Consider the following 13813-nt stretch of genomic DNA (forward strand, 5'->3'; position numbering starts at 1 on the left):
CCAGCCGGGGAACTGTATTAGATGTTTGTCTTTCGCACAGTCTTTGTGGATTGGACTGAATCATGCCAACTGTGTGTGTGTGACTAGTAACCGTGTGTTCTTGCACGATCTTTTTTTTTCTTAATGTTTTATTTATTTATTCATGAAACAGAGAGAGAGAGAGGCAGAGGCACAGGCAGAGGGAGAAGCAGGCTCTGTGCAGGGAGCCTGATGTGGGACTCGTTCCCAGGACTCCAGGATCAGGCCCTGGGCCGAAGGCAGGCCCTAAACCTCTGAGCCACCCAGGGATCCCCTCTTGCACGATCTTTAGTGGCGTGCTCTTTAGTGTTTTTGTTTTTACCAGTAAAAAGAGAACTTGGAGTAGAGCTTCCTCTGGATCGTGCATGACTTGCCAGAGCATCCGTCTGGTTAGTGCCAGGGCCCAGGTCTCAGTTTCAGCCCAGGGTCCCTTTCCACAACCACTGAATGCCTGCTGTTAGGGGGTGGGAGGCTCTACATTTGTTTGGTGCCCAGTAACACGTGGCCTCTGGTCTCTTCCTTCTGTCCCAGGTCAGCTTTCCCATACCTCACAGTGACTGTTCTAAACTCTCATCACAGGGGCAGCCCAGGTGGCTCAGTGGTTTAGTGCCTGCCTTCATCCCAGGGTGTGACCCTGGAGACCCTGGGTGGAGTCCCACTATGGCTCCCTGCATGGACCCTGCTTCTCCCTCTGCCTGTGCCTCTCTGCCTCTCTGTCTCCTCTCTGAGTATTCTCATGAATAAATAATAAAATTAAAAAAATAATAATAAACTCTCATCATGGGATCCCTGGGTGGCTCAGCGGTTTAGCACCTGCCTTCTGCCCAGGGCGCAATCCTGGGGTCCTGGGATCGAGTCCCGCATCGGACTCCTTGCGTGGAGCCTGCTTCTCCCTCTCTGCCTGTGTTTCTGCCTCTCTATCATTCATTCATTCATTCATAAATAAATAAATAAATAAATAAATAAAATCTTCAATAAATAAACAAACTCATCACTTAAACCTTTCCAGCCACCTACCTGCCTGTGTACCTCCCAGCCCCCAGTCTCACCTCTGCTTCACCATCCTTAGTACATTACAGGCACCCAGCTCCTTACCAGTGAATGAACCCGTCTTCTCCATTGAGAAAAATATTATCCCAGACTTTTCCTGAGCTCCCTCCTGATCAATAGCTTGTGAATTTCTATATTTGGTTCTGCCTGTGTGAAACTCATTCATTCCAGTATGTTTTTTAGTGCCTTCTTATAAATTGAACAGTTTTTTGAACACCAAAGTACAAGTACTAGATAACTTGCTTTATAATACGTAGGTTGTTAACCACATAAGGGACACAGATAGCTTAGGTAAGTAGTGGTAGCCTTTCACATATATACAGTTGACCCTTGAACAATACAGACTTGAACCGTGTGAGGTTTTTTCCAATAAATATAGTATTGTATTTTTCTTGACATTTTCTTTTCTCTGGTTCACTTTATTGTAAGAGTACAGTGTACGATGCATATCACATACAGGATACGTTTTAATTGACTTGATGTTTTCCGTAAGCCTTCCAATTAACAGTAGGCTACGAGTAGATAAGTTTTGGGGGAGTCAAAAGTTATACTTGGATTTTTGACTGCTGGGGAGGGGCAGTGTTGGTGACCCTAACTCCCGGGTTGTTCAAGGATCAACTGTATTTATCATTGTAACATAGCTAGTTAAAATCACAACTTTAGTAATACAAAATCTCTTACAGTAATACAATATTTGTCTTGTGAGGCTAAGCGAAGTAGTACATTTACTTCTTAATTACATATTGTAGCATGAGGTGATTGATGCCTTTCTAACGCAAATAAAAGATGTGTACAATAGCACTTTAGCTGAATTGCATGTTATGTGGTGGAATTCAGTGCTTATGGAAATGACCGCTTTAAACTGGCTATAACTCAGGCAGTTTGCGTGCGGAGCTCCCTACCTCCATTGAAGTTGGCTACATGTTTAGTGACGCTCCTTATAAAATTTACGAAATGGTTCTCCAAAGATGTGAGACAGTATTTCTGAACTCTGCCTTTCAAAAATCCCTTTCACTTTGCTTAATCTCTGAGTACTTTTATAGTTGCCCAAGCTGGATCATTTTCTCCTTTATGTTCGGTAAATAAATACTCAGACATACTGGTTTACCTACTTTACTGATTTCAAGATGAGATCATGGCAACATAATCTTGCCTTTTTCCTGCTAGAGTTCTGCCAACTGACCGGAACCGCCATTGGGTCAGCTTTGCTGCTGTGATCTAGTCATAATTTCTTGGATAATTCAAGCCTCGTTGAACCTGGTGAAGTAAATTGCAAGATAAAATCTGTCGAGTTCCAGCTGTGTCCTGGCCTTTGGTTCAGGTAGGCTTCAACTTGGAGATTGGCATCATTCTTTATTAGGACTTACCAGAGGGCATAGGACATTGGGAAGCCTACAGGACTGCTTGCTCCTAACGTTAAGGAATTGAAACAGGACAGGTTCTACCCATCAGCCCAGAAGTGGGGCTGCAGGCATGGAATAGGACTGCCAGAGATCCCAACTTACAGAAGCCACCACTTCCTTGGGATCTGGAGTGACCTCTTTAAAAGTCTAGAAATGCACCTGGGCTTTCCGCTTTATTTTGGGTCATTTGTTGAAGAGAATGTGTGCACTATCCGAGAGTATCTTTTATCTAAAGAAAAAGGAAAAAAAGGTTGAAACAAAAGGGTAGATAGCAGGCAGTGCTGAAAAGAATCACCTGCTTCTCTTCTCATCCCATTCTCCCATTCTCCATGAGGATGGCTTTGAGTATTGATAAAATGACAGCCATGGTCAAGAGGAGGTAGGTACCGAAGGCAGCAGAATGAGGAATTTGGGGTCATTATCACCAGGCCACAGAGCATGGAATTTTCACACATAGTTGTGCCTCAAAACTCAAGAGTTCTTAGAAGATACACGTTTCCCCAGACTAGTCAGATCCGAAATCCAGGGTATTATGTGTCTACAAGTACCACCCAGGAGTCTTGTTTTCTCACATTCTGCTTCATGCCTCAGCTTGAACCTCGTGGAAAGTCCTCCTCCGTTAGTTATTGGGAAGACGGGTTATCCGACCGGAGAGAGGAAAAGGGGGATGAATGAATGATCCAGTACGGTGATAAAGAACATAAGCTCTGGAACCAAGTGCCTGGAGTTTGGTTCTTGAACATGTCACTTGCCAGCTGGATGGCTTTGGACAAGCCATTGAACTCTTTGAGCTCAGTTTCATCTATGAATTGAAGGTAAAGGGCAGCCTGGGTGGCTCAGCGGTTTAGCGCCACCTTCAGCCGGGGGCGTGATCCTGGGGACCAGGATTGAGTCCCATGTCAGGCTCCCTGCATGGAGCCTGCTTCTCCCTCTGCCTGTGTCTCTGCCTCTCTCTTTCTCTCTGTGTCTCTCATGAATAAATAAATAAAATCTTTAAAAAAATAAAAATAAATTGAAGGTAAAAATAGTACCTTCATTAGGTTGTAAGGATTAAATGAGAGCATGCTCATAGAGCACATAGTCAGGGCTTAATAAATGGACTGTTGTTAATTAAGACCGGAACCCCTGGGTGCCTGGGTGGCTCAGTCTGTTAAGCGTCTGCCCTCTTCCCGTCATGATCCTAGGATCCTGGGGTTGAGTCCTGTGTCTGCCCAGAGGGGAGCCTGCTTCTCCCTCTTCCTCTGCCTGCCACTCTGCCTATTGTGTTCTCTCTCTCTGTCAAATAAATAAAATCTTAAAAAAAAAAAAAAAGACAGTAACTCCTGTTCCTAAGTTCCTTGAAGCTTTTGCCCCTCCCCACCACAAACACTGAAAGGTTGTAAATTATTTTTTTCTAATGGGATTCATGTTTTAAAAGATTTTACCTATGAAATGATAATTCAGTTTTCCTTTATTAATCAAAGACATAACATTCAGACGTTTTGGCTTCTACACCATAACTAAAATAATTGCACCAAGTTCTTAAAATTCCTCTAAAAGTAAAGAACTGTGATGTTTTAGCTGGAGTAGTTTTATTGTTAGATTTATGATTTCCAGTAGGCTTTTGAAATGCCCTTGGGTCAGAGACTCCCTATTATTCTCCTTTACGGGTTCTAGACTAGACCTTCCTCAATATCAACACATTTGGCTTCATAACAAAAAAATTAATTATTAAACTGAGATTTAGCTGGGTTCTCTCAACACTGAGCAATGCCTGACATATTTTGGCCTGGAGGTTCCACTGCATTAGGCACTCCCAGCATTTCACATCTGTGTTTTTGTATTTTTCATATTCCAGACATCAGTACAAAAGGATTAAAATAAACTGAATTTTCTAGAGCTGTTACTTCTTTTCTCTTGAGACTCTACAGTCACTGAGAAAAACAGCAGCATATAGTATGTTTAAAAAACTGCTCAGGGTGCCTGGGTGGCTCAGTGGTAGAGTGTCTGCATTTGGCTCGGTGTGATCCCAGAATTCGGGATCAGGTCCCGCATTGGGCTCCTTGGCATGGAGCCTGCTTCTCCTGCCTGTGTCTCTGCCTCTCTGTCTCTCTGTCTCTCTCTCTCTCATGAATAAATAAAATAAAATCTCGTTTAATGAAATCTTTAAAAAAAAAAACTCAAAATACTGTGAATAATGTGAAGTAGCATATCGTATCATTTTTCTGGGAATGAAATTAGCTGACAAGATTTAAATCATGGAAGAAAAACCATCAGGAGATGTCAGGGCCCAATGGGGGCAGAGGCAAAAATTGTCTTGGGTTCCAAAGCCAGAGGTCCCTGTGGGCAGAAGCCATAAAGGACACCTTCACAGCATTGAAGCTGAGTGGCCACAGTGGATTTTGTGTAAATGGAAAGGGGGGCAGGGCTGCCGATGGAATGGTGACGTGATTAAGGTGTATGGGTCTTTGAGATGAAGCTGGAGAGACGGCACAAGAGCAGATCCCCTAAATCTTTGGAGAGACCCAACGGTTCTTCCATTCTCTTCCATGTCTAAAAGGTTTACTGCATGCAGGTACTTTTCTAGGTGCTGCGGAGGACAGTGTCTGACCTGCCTTTGAGGACTCTTACTAGTACTGTAATGCAAATGTGGTGTTTGTGAGATTTGTCCTAACGCAGCCCACAATCTTCCTGCACCTGGTCCCTGCTTGCCACTTTACCCTTTGATCCTTCATTTGCTTTTGTGTCTGGACCTCTCATATTCTTAGCCTCCTTTCTGCCTATCCACCCCTTCCCTGCCACCCCTGCCACATACTTCTTTCTCCAGGTCTGTGGCTTTTGGGGACTCTTTAGCAAAGTGCAAATGCCCATTCACAGTGTAACTGCCTGTGATCTTAGGTTGCATTACTTGGAGTATAACGTTTAAAACAACGTAGGTGGTATTTTCCTACCCTGAGGTGGCACAAGAAGAGGCAGCATAGAGGGTAGAGGTTAAGAACGCAGGGCTCTGAAGACATGCTGCCTACTTTTCAATAGCAGTTTTCATTTCCTAGCTTTGTAGCCTTGAGCAAGATATTTAATTTCTATGCCTCTTTCCTCATTTCCAGAATGGGAGATAATAGTGGTAATTTATCTAATGGGGTTGTCAGGATTAAATTGAAGTTACATGACTGAAGTGCTGAGACTAGAGCCTGGCAAATAAAAACTCCATAAAAGTTTGTTCTCATTGGCAGTTCTGGGAAGCACTCTCTGAAGTAGCGCACAGACACAGTGTGGCCGACTTGGAGGGTGTGACTATAAGGGCAAAGGGACAGCTCTGCTATCTAAGTGAAGGCCCAGGGACTCGGGGCTGCTAAGGGCAAAGAAAAAACTCAAGAGGATATAAAATTTTTTTTTTCAGATTCTAGGCAAGCCTCCTTGTGTGTTTACTATCTGTCCTAGTCCTACGGCTTTGAAGTGAGGGACTTTGTCAAACCCTGGAGGAAGTGAAAGGAAGTCAGAGCTGAGAGGGTATAATTCATGATCACACCAGAGTCTGAATTCCAGTCTGGCCTCACCATGTGTGACCTGCAGCTGTACTCCCATCTTTTGAAGCTCAGTTTATTTACCTGTAAAATGGAAATATTTTGATTGAAAGAGATGACAGGGATGGTTCATGGTGGGAGACAGTTCATGATGTGGAGAAAAAAACAAAAGAATTAAACTTCCTTTTTTTTTAAGGTTTTATTTATTCATGAGAGACAGAGAGGCAGAGACATAGGCAGAGGGAGAAGCAGGCTCTCCGCAGGAAGCCTGATGTGGGACTCGATCTAAAATCCAGGGGTCACGCTCTGGGCCAAAGGCAGATGCTCAACTGTTGAGCCACCTAGATGTTCCAGAATTAAACTTCCTTAACTCCCTACAGCCCATTGACAAGTTTTTGAAACAGGCAGAGTGACCTTCCTGTAGAAACTCTGCTGCCTTGGGCAGCCTGGGTGGCTCAGTGGTTTAGTGCCACCTTCAGCCCAGGGCCTGATCCTGAAGACCCAAGATCGAGTCCCACGACAGGCTCCCTACATGGAGCCTGCTTCTCCCTCTGCCTGTGTCTCTGCCTCTCTCTCTCTCTCTCTCTCTCTCTCTCTGTCTCTCATGAATAAATAGATAAAGTCTTAAAAAAAAAAAACTCCACTGCCTCAATGTTAATACTTTGGTAAGAGCAAGAGGCAATCTCAGCCCAACCCCCAGGATCCTGTGAATCTACTTATTATTTTACATATAAAAATTCCTTTGGAAACGTCCTTTATTTCTACCTCCCAAGAAACATGTTGGCAATCATCCTCCAAGCATCACTGAAGGATCCCATTCCTTGGGTTTTATTATATATGTTAGCAATCATCCTCCAAGCATATGACCCACCGATACACATCTGAAGGGTCTCACGACTCAGGTTTTATTAGATGGTAATAAATGACCTTTTCCTAACAACAGCTAGCCCGTCAAAGTCCTGGAAACCTTGCTTCTAAAATTCCTCAGAGACTTATGCTATCCCTAACCCCCTCCCAACTTGAAAGCATATAATGAGCCACTCCTCCCGACCCCGGTACAGCTCTTTCTGCCCATGGGTCCTGTCCTGGTGCTTTAATAAAGCCACCTTTTTGCCCCAAAGCCATCTCAAGAATTCTTTCTTGACTGTTTGTTCCCAAACCCCAACATTTTGACATCAGAGCAGAAGGGTACCACCAGCATCCCGAGACTTGGCCCTCAACTTAGCAGGTGTAAACTTCTGTTAGTAACTTGCCCAAAGATGATTTTGGTGACAGACTGACACTAATATATCTCAGTGCTGTCGTAGGTTGAATGGCGGCCTCAAAAGATGTGTCTGTGTCCTCTTTTCCAAATAAAGTAACATTAACAAATTCCTGGGATTAAGACTTGCTATGTTTGGGTGGCCATTGTTCAACCTACTATGATGGACCCAGGAGACAGAATGTGTCCCCCTACTGGTATTTGTTTCTTTCTCATTTGTGTCTATGTTTCTAATACATCCTATGGATTAATATTCAAAAATACACAAGGAGATATAGAGAATAATGTGCTATTTCTTGATCTCAAAGGGGGTTATGTAGATATATTTTCTTTCTGATAATTCTTTTAGCTGTGTCCTTATAATTTGTACATTTTCTCTGTATATCAAGCATTGATTTAAAAACTTTATCTGCTGAAAACTATATACCTTTCCATCTCTGAATTTTCTCTTATTTCCTCACTTGAATGTGTCCCCCCTTCTTTGCTTATTCCAAACTCCCCTTTATCTGTCAAAGCCCATCTCACCTTCTGTCTTTTGAGTGCCCCAGCTTTAATATATATATATATATTTTTAAAAAGACATATACATATATATATATATATTAGAAAGAGCATGCATGGGGAGTGGAGGGAGAAGGAGACAGAGGATCTCAAGCAGACTCCTACGGAGCATGGAACCCAATGCAGGGCTTCCAGCTCGATCCCACAACTCTGAGATCATGACCTGAGTTGAAATCAAGAGTCAGACACCCAACCAGCTGAGCCACCCAGGCGCTTCCTGAGTGCCCCAGCTTTGGATCGGCTCCTGCTCAGAATCCCAGGGCACTGTCAGTGACATACTCCGTGGCATCTTCATCCACTGTGTGTTGGCATTTAAAGTGAGAGTGTGTATGTTGTGGGGAGGATATGAACATATGAATAGTCTTCCTGTGTACACTTAAGATCCTAGACCAGTACTTTCCAACTTGTGGTCTTGTGCCCTCCAGAGGTCTTAAAGATGTGATACTGGGTTTAATCCACTTAAGACAATCAGGGACATTGCTGGGGTTGTGGAAATGAGTGAGGCAGGTCCCTGTTGATGGGGATGCAGTCACATAGCCACAGAATTGCAATATGATATGCCAAGTGCTACAACAGAGACATACCCAGGGTGTCTCTGTGTGTAGGAGCGCATACTTCAGCACTTGCTCTACTCCAGAAAGTCTACCTCTAACCACAAATGCACACCCCACACAAGTCTTCATAGGTTAACGTAAATGCCAAATTTCCTTCCTGGTTATAGACTCAGTATGGTAGTTCCAGATGTTGCTTGCTGATGAGATCTGACTGGCACACTGTCTTTGGTTTTTATAAGTGAAGAATTTATAAGTTAATAAGGGTAGTTCGGCAGATGAAATCTTTCAAAACCTGGGAGTCCACTGGGGGGAAAGTGAACAAATGGCGTAAAACGAATCGGTCCTCCAGCAGGCGATGTCCTAGACTCACTTGTGTTCCATCTGTGTTTACTTACTGTGTCTTGCTTGTTTTAGGCTGATGTGTTCCTCTCCCCGCTCCACTCAAACATCAAATTAGTAACCTCCACAACTCAAGATGTGGCTACATTTGGATATAGCATCTTTAAAGAAGCAATTAAAACAAAGTCATTAAAAAAACAAAACAAAACAAAAAACGAGGTCATTAGAGTGGGCCCTAATCCAGTATGAATGTCATCTTTACAAGAAGGAAGTGGACACAGGTGTGTGTGAAGCAGGACAACCAGGTGAGGATACAGGGAGAAGGCAGCCATCTACAAGCCACGGGGAGAGGCCTCAGAGGAAACTAATCTTTCTGACACCTTGATTTCAGATTTCTTACCTCCAGAGTGAGAAAATAAATTTCTGTGGCTAAGATATCCAGTCTGTAGTATTTTGTTCTGAGAGCTCTAGTAAATGAATATGTTGATTGGTGTCTTCTCACATTGAAAGGTAGGTTCTTGGGTTTTGCCGATCGGGGAAGTTCACGTCTTGTCCCCAGTGCATCTGTTCAGTCTCCTCTCCCAATGCTCCCTGTCATGTCATATCGTCTAGCCTCTCAGTGTTCAGCTACAGCTGCCTTTTAAAATGTCAGCCCTTCAGCCTGAGTGGCTCAGCGGTTCAGTGCTGCTTCAGCCCAGGGCGTGATCCTGGAGACCCGGGATCGACTCCCACGTTGGGCTCCCTGCATGGAGCCTGCTTCTCACTCTGCCTGTGTCTCTGCCCCTCTCTCTCTCTCTCTCTCTCTCTCATGAATAAATAAAATCTTAAATAAATAAATAAGTCAGCCCTTGATGGGGGTTCTCTCTTCCTGGGTTGCTATTTCTTCTCCTGGCCAGACATCATTGAAAACCTTGCTCAAGGGGATCCCTGGGTGGCTCAGCGGTTTGGCACCTGCCTTTGGCCCAGGGTGAGATCCTGGGGTCCCGGGATCGAGTCCCGCATCAGGCTCCAGGCGTGGAGCCTGCTTCTCCTTCTGCCTGAGTCTCTCTCTCTCTCTCTCTCTCTCTCTCTCTGTGTCTATCATAAATAAATAAATAAATCTTTAAAAAAAAAAAGAAAGAAAAAGAAAACCTTGCTCAAATGTATGCTTTGCCAGGGCGCCTGGGTGGCTCAGGGAGTTAAAGTGTCTGCCTTCGGCTCAGGTCATGATCCCGGGGTCCTGAGATTGAGCCTCCCATTGGGAATCTCTGCTCAACAGGAATTCTGCTTCTCCCTATCCCCCTCCTCTTGCTTGTGCGTGCGCTCTCTCTCTCTGAAATAAATAAAATCTTTTTTTAAAAATGTGTGCTTTGTGGGCCCTTTCAGAATTCCCAGGGTGAGTTAGAAGCACTGATCACGTTGTATTCTCATGAGATGTCCCTTCTTGGTAGATGACATGCTTCTGAATCGTAGGGCTTTGTCAGATCCTCTCTCCAGAGATAAACATGGTATATAGAAGTCTGCTCAGGCTGCCATAACAAAACAGGCAAGGTGGCTTCAACAACAGACATTTATTTTCTCACTGTTTTGGTGGTGGAAAGTCCCAGATTGAGCTCTAGCAGGGTCCGTTCCTGGCCAGTAGAGAGCTGCCTTCTCACTGAGTCCTCATGATCTTTCCTCTGTCGGTAGTGTTTGCTGAGGGAGAGAGAGCAAGAGAAAAGGGAAAGAGATGCCTTTCTTGTCTCTTCTGATAAGATACTCATCCCATTATATCAGGGCCCCACCCTTATGATCTCATCCAGCCTAATTTCTTATAAGGCACTATCTCTAAACACTGACTTTGAGGATTAGGGCTTCAACATAATGAATTTGGGGCTCAGGGCACAATTCAGTCTATAATATGTGGTCAATTGGGGCTTACATTGATTTTGGGGGAAAAAGGTTCAAAGTGGTGTTAGCAAACACTGGTTAGTCTCTGTCTAGACATTAGCTATAGACAATTCTATTTGAATAAAAAGTAGATACAGGATATTGAAAACCATGAGCACATATAGGATAAGGTAACCTGGGATTATATATATATATATATACACACACATAATTATATGTACAGAGTATTTGCACGGAGCTGTATTAGGCAAGAATACTATAATCACTGTAATTGGAATCTTTTCCAGAAGAACATGTTGTATCTCAGATATCCATAATAGCACCCAGTAAGCCACTCAATCTATGATTTAGCCTAATGATTTCCATAATTGTTTTGAGACTCTTTTTGCCAGCAAAACTCACATTGTCATAAACCACCAAATGCAAAATAAATATTTAATATTTACTGTTGAATAGACTTCATATAGAAAAAAACATCTCAGAGCATGTTATGAAGACAGAGACTAAAGGTGGAGAAGGTATTGGGTAAAATTCCCCATTATGGAGACTACTGAAATTGTGATTTAGCATTTCACTTTGAGTTTTCTTATAGTAGAAACCAAAAGTGTGAGAAAGGAGTAATGGAGAAACGAGCAGTTAAGAAGCTAAAATAATCTATGATACATAAAGCTATGTCCTGAGAAGTTAGGGAATCTGGGAATAGAGAGGTTTGTTTGTTTTTTAAATATTTTATTTATTTATTCACGAGAGAGACAGAGAGAGAGAGCCAGAGACACAAGCAGAGAGAGAAGCAGGCTCCATGCAGGAAGCCCATTGTGGGACTTGATCCTGGGACTCTGGGATCACACCCTGAGCCAAAGGCAGACCTCAACCACTGAACAGGCGTCCCTAGGATAGAGAATTAATCTGAGTTGCGATCTACACAGATTCTAGTTGGAGATAAAATCTTGACAGTGCTGTAGTTTGGTGATTATGATTTTCAGATGAAATGTACAATCTCATTGAAATATAGTGTAAAGTTTGAGGATGTTGGAGGTGATGGGCATATCACTTTCACAAAAGAAAACTGAAGAGGGCATTAGGGGTCAGTATGCTAGTTTTTATCTACAACTTTGATCATAACCCTCAAGTGGTACCAGATAGGTCTGTGAAGTGACAACTGACTAGACAAAATGAATAAGATCATTGTACATTATGAACCATGAACCCTGATACTGCACCCTAAAAACTATTTATAGAACAATATAGGTCTCTGGTAGGAAACCTCACATATTTTCCAGGCTCCAAGTGGATGGAAGCACTTTTGGAATGGTGGGCTACAGACCTCCAAAAATCAACTAACCTTATATTAAAAAAAAAAAAGACCAAAGTACATGAAACAAAAAGTGACAGAATTGAGGAGAGAAGCAGATGATTTAATGATAATAGCTGCAGACTTCAACATACCACTGTCAATAATGAACAGAAAACCTTGGTAGATGCCCAAGGAAACAGATGACTTAACACTCTAAGCCAGCTAGACCTACCTGGCATCTTTAGACTACTTCACCCAATGACAACAGAATGCACAGTCTTCTCAAGTGCACATGGAACATTATCCAGGATAGACCATATGTTAGGTCATAAAGCCTACAAAAGTTAAAACGATTGAAATCATACAGAGTATGTTCTCAAACCAGTGGAACAAGATGAGAGATCAATAAAGGGAGGAAATTTGGGGAATTTAAAAATATGAGATTTAAACAGCACACTCATAAATAATGAATAGTCAAAGAAACCCAGAGAAACTAGGAAATAGAAATGAAAGAAAATGAAGACAATATACCAGAACTTAAGGAAAGCAGCAAATGGCATGTGTAGAACAAAGTTTATGTTAGAAAGATCTCAAATCAATGAACAAAATTTCTACTCCAAGAAACTTGAAAAAAAAATGGTAGTAAATGAAATAGAGAAAAGAATATAATGAGAAAACCAAAAATCAATTTTTTTGAAAAGATAAAATTAACAAAAGTTTAGCTTCACAGACCAAGAAGAAAAGAGAACACTCAAACTGTTAAATCAGAAATGAAAGAGGAAACATCACAACAGACTTGAAACAATTTTAAAAAGGGCTCTAAGGAGTATTATGAATAACTATACACTAAGAAATTCTATAACCTAGATCAAATGGACAAATATTTAGGTATATAAATGTTTATAATTGTTATATCTTGTTTTGAACCTTTTATTATTATTATTTTTTTAATTTTTATTTATTTATGATAGTCACACAGAGAGAGAGAGAGAGTCAGAGACACAGGCAGAGGGAGAAGCAGGCTCCATGCACCGGGAGCCTGACGTGGGATTCGATCCCGGGTCTCCAGGATCGCGCCTTGGGCCAAAGGCAGGCGCCAAACCGCTGCGCCACCCAGGGATCCCCTGAACCTTTTATTAATATATAATGTCCTTAAAATATATATAGGTAATGTCCTTCATTGTCTTTTGTATTCTTTTTTGATTTAAAATCTATTTTCTTTGATATTCGGAGAGCCACCGCTGTTTTCTTCTGGTTACTATTTGCATGGAATATCTTTTCCCACCCTCTCACTTTCAGTCTATTTGTGTGTTTGGATCTAAAGCATCTCTCGTGGACAGCATATAGTTGGATCACATACATTTTTACTCATTGTGCCAAACTTGGTCTTTTGATTGGAGTGTTTATTTCATTTACAGTTAAAGTAATTACTGATAAGAAGGACTCCGATCGTTTTCCTATTTGTTTTCTGTACATCTTATAGCTTTTTTATCGCTTGATTCCATCACTGCCTTCTTTTGTGTTTAGTTGATTTTTTGTAGTGAAATGTTTAAATTGATTTCTTGTTTCCTTTTGTGTGTATTCCAAGGCTATTTTCTTTGTGGTTACTATGGAGATTACACTTGACATCCTAAAGTTATAACACTCTAATTTGAATTTATACCAGCTTAACTTCAATCACATACAAAAGCTTTGCTTCTTTACGGCTCTGTCCTCACCCATTTTGGTTGTTGATGTCCGCCAAATTACATCTTTATGCATTATGTGCCCAAACATAAACTAATAATTCTTGTTAATGCATTCCTTTCTTAAGTTATGTAGAAAAGATTTAGAGTTATAAACCAAAGTTACAATAATATTAGCTTTTAGACTAATAATTCTTTAAATGTTATGTCTCTTAAATCACAAAGAAAACAAAAAATGCATTTACAAACCATTGCTATAATACTTAGCTTTTAAAC

The 13813-nt window shown here is 41.8% G+C and overlaps 1 protein-coding gene across 8 annotated transcripts in view; it reads left to right on the forward strand.

The window, feature by feature from the left end:
- KIAA0930 (KIAA0930 ortholog) overlaps positions 1–13813 on the forward strand; it is a 103354-nt gene that overhangs the window by 64056 nt on the left and 25485 nt on the right. For 5 of the 8 annotated variants that reach the window (XM_077914140.1, XM_077914143.1, XM_077914138.1 and 2 more), the window contains exon 13: positions 2236–2389. The gene's annotated coding sequence lies outside the window, so the exon portion shown is untranslated. Of the gene's footprint in view, positions 1–2235; positions 2390–3062; positions 3287–8764; positions 9127–13813 lie in introns of those variants that run through there. The other 3 variants (XM_077914136.1, XM_077914137.1, XM_077914144.1) reach the window with 3 other exon arrangements.

Source organism: Canis aureus, chromosome 11 (genome assembly GCF_053574225.1).
Source record: "Canis aureus isolate CA01 chromosome 11, VMU_Caureus_v.1.0, whole genome shotgun sequence".
Taxonomy (NCBI): Eukaryota; Metazoa; Chordata; class Mammalia; order Carnivora; family Canidae; genus Canis; species Canis aureus.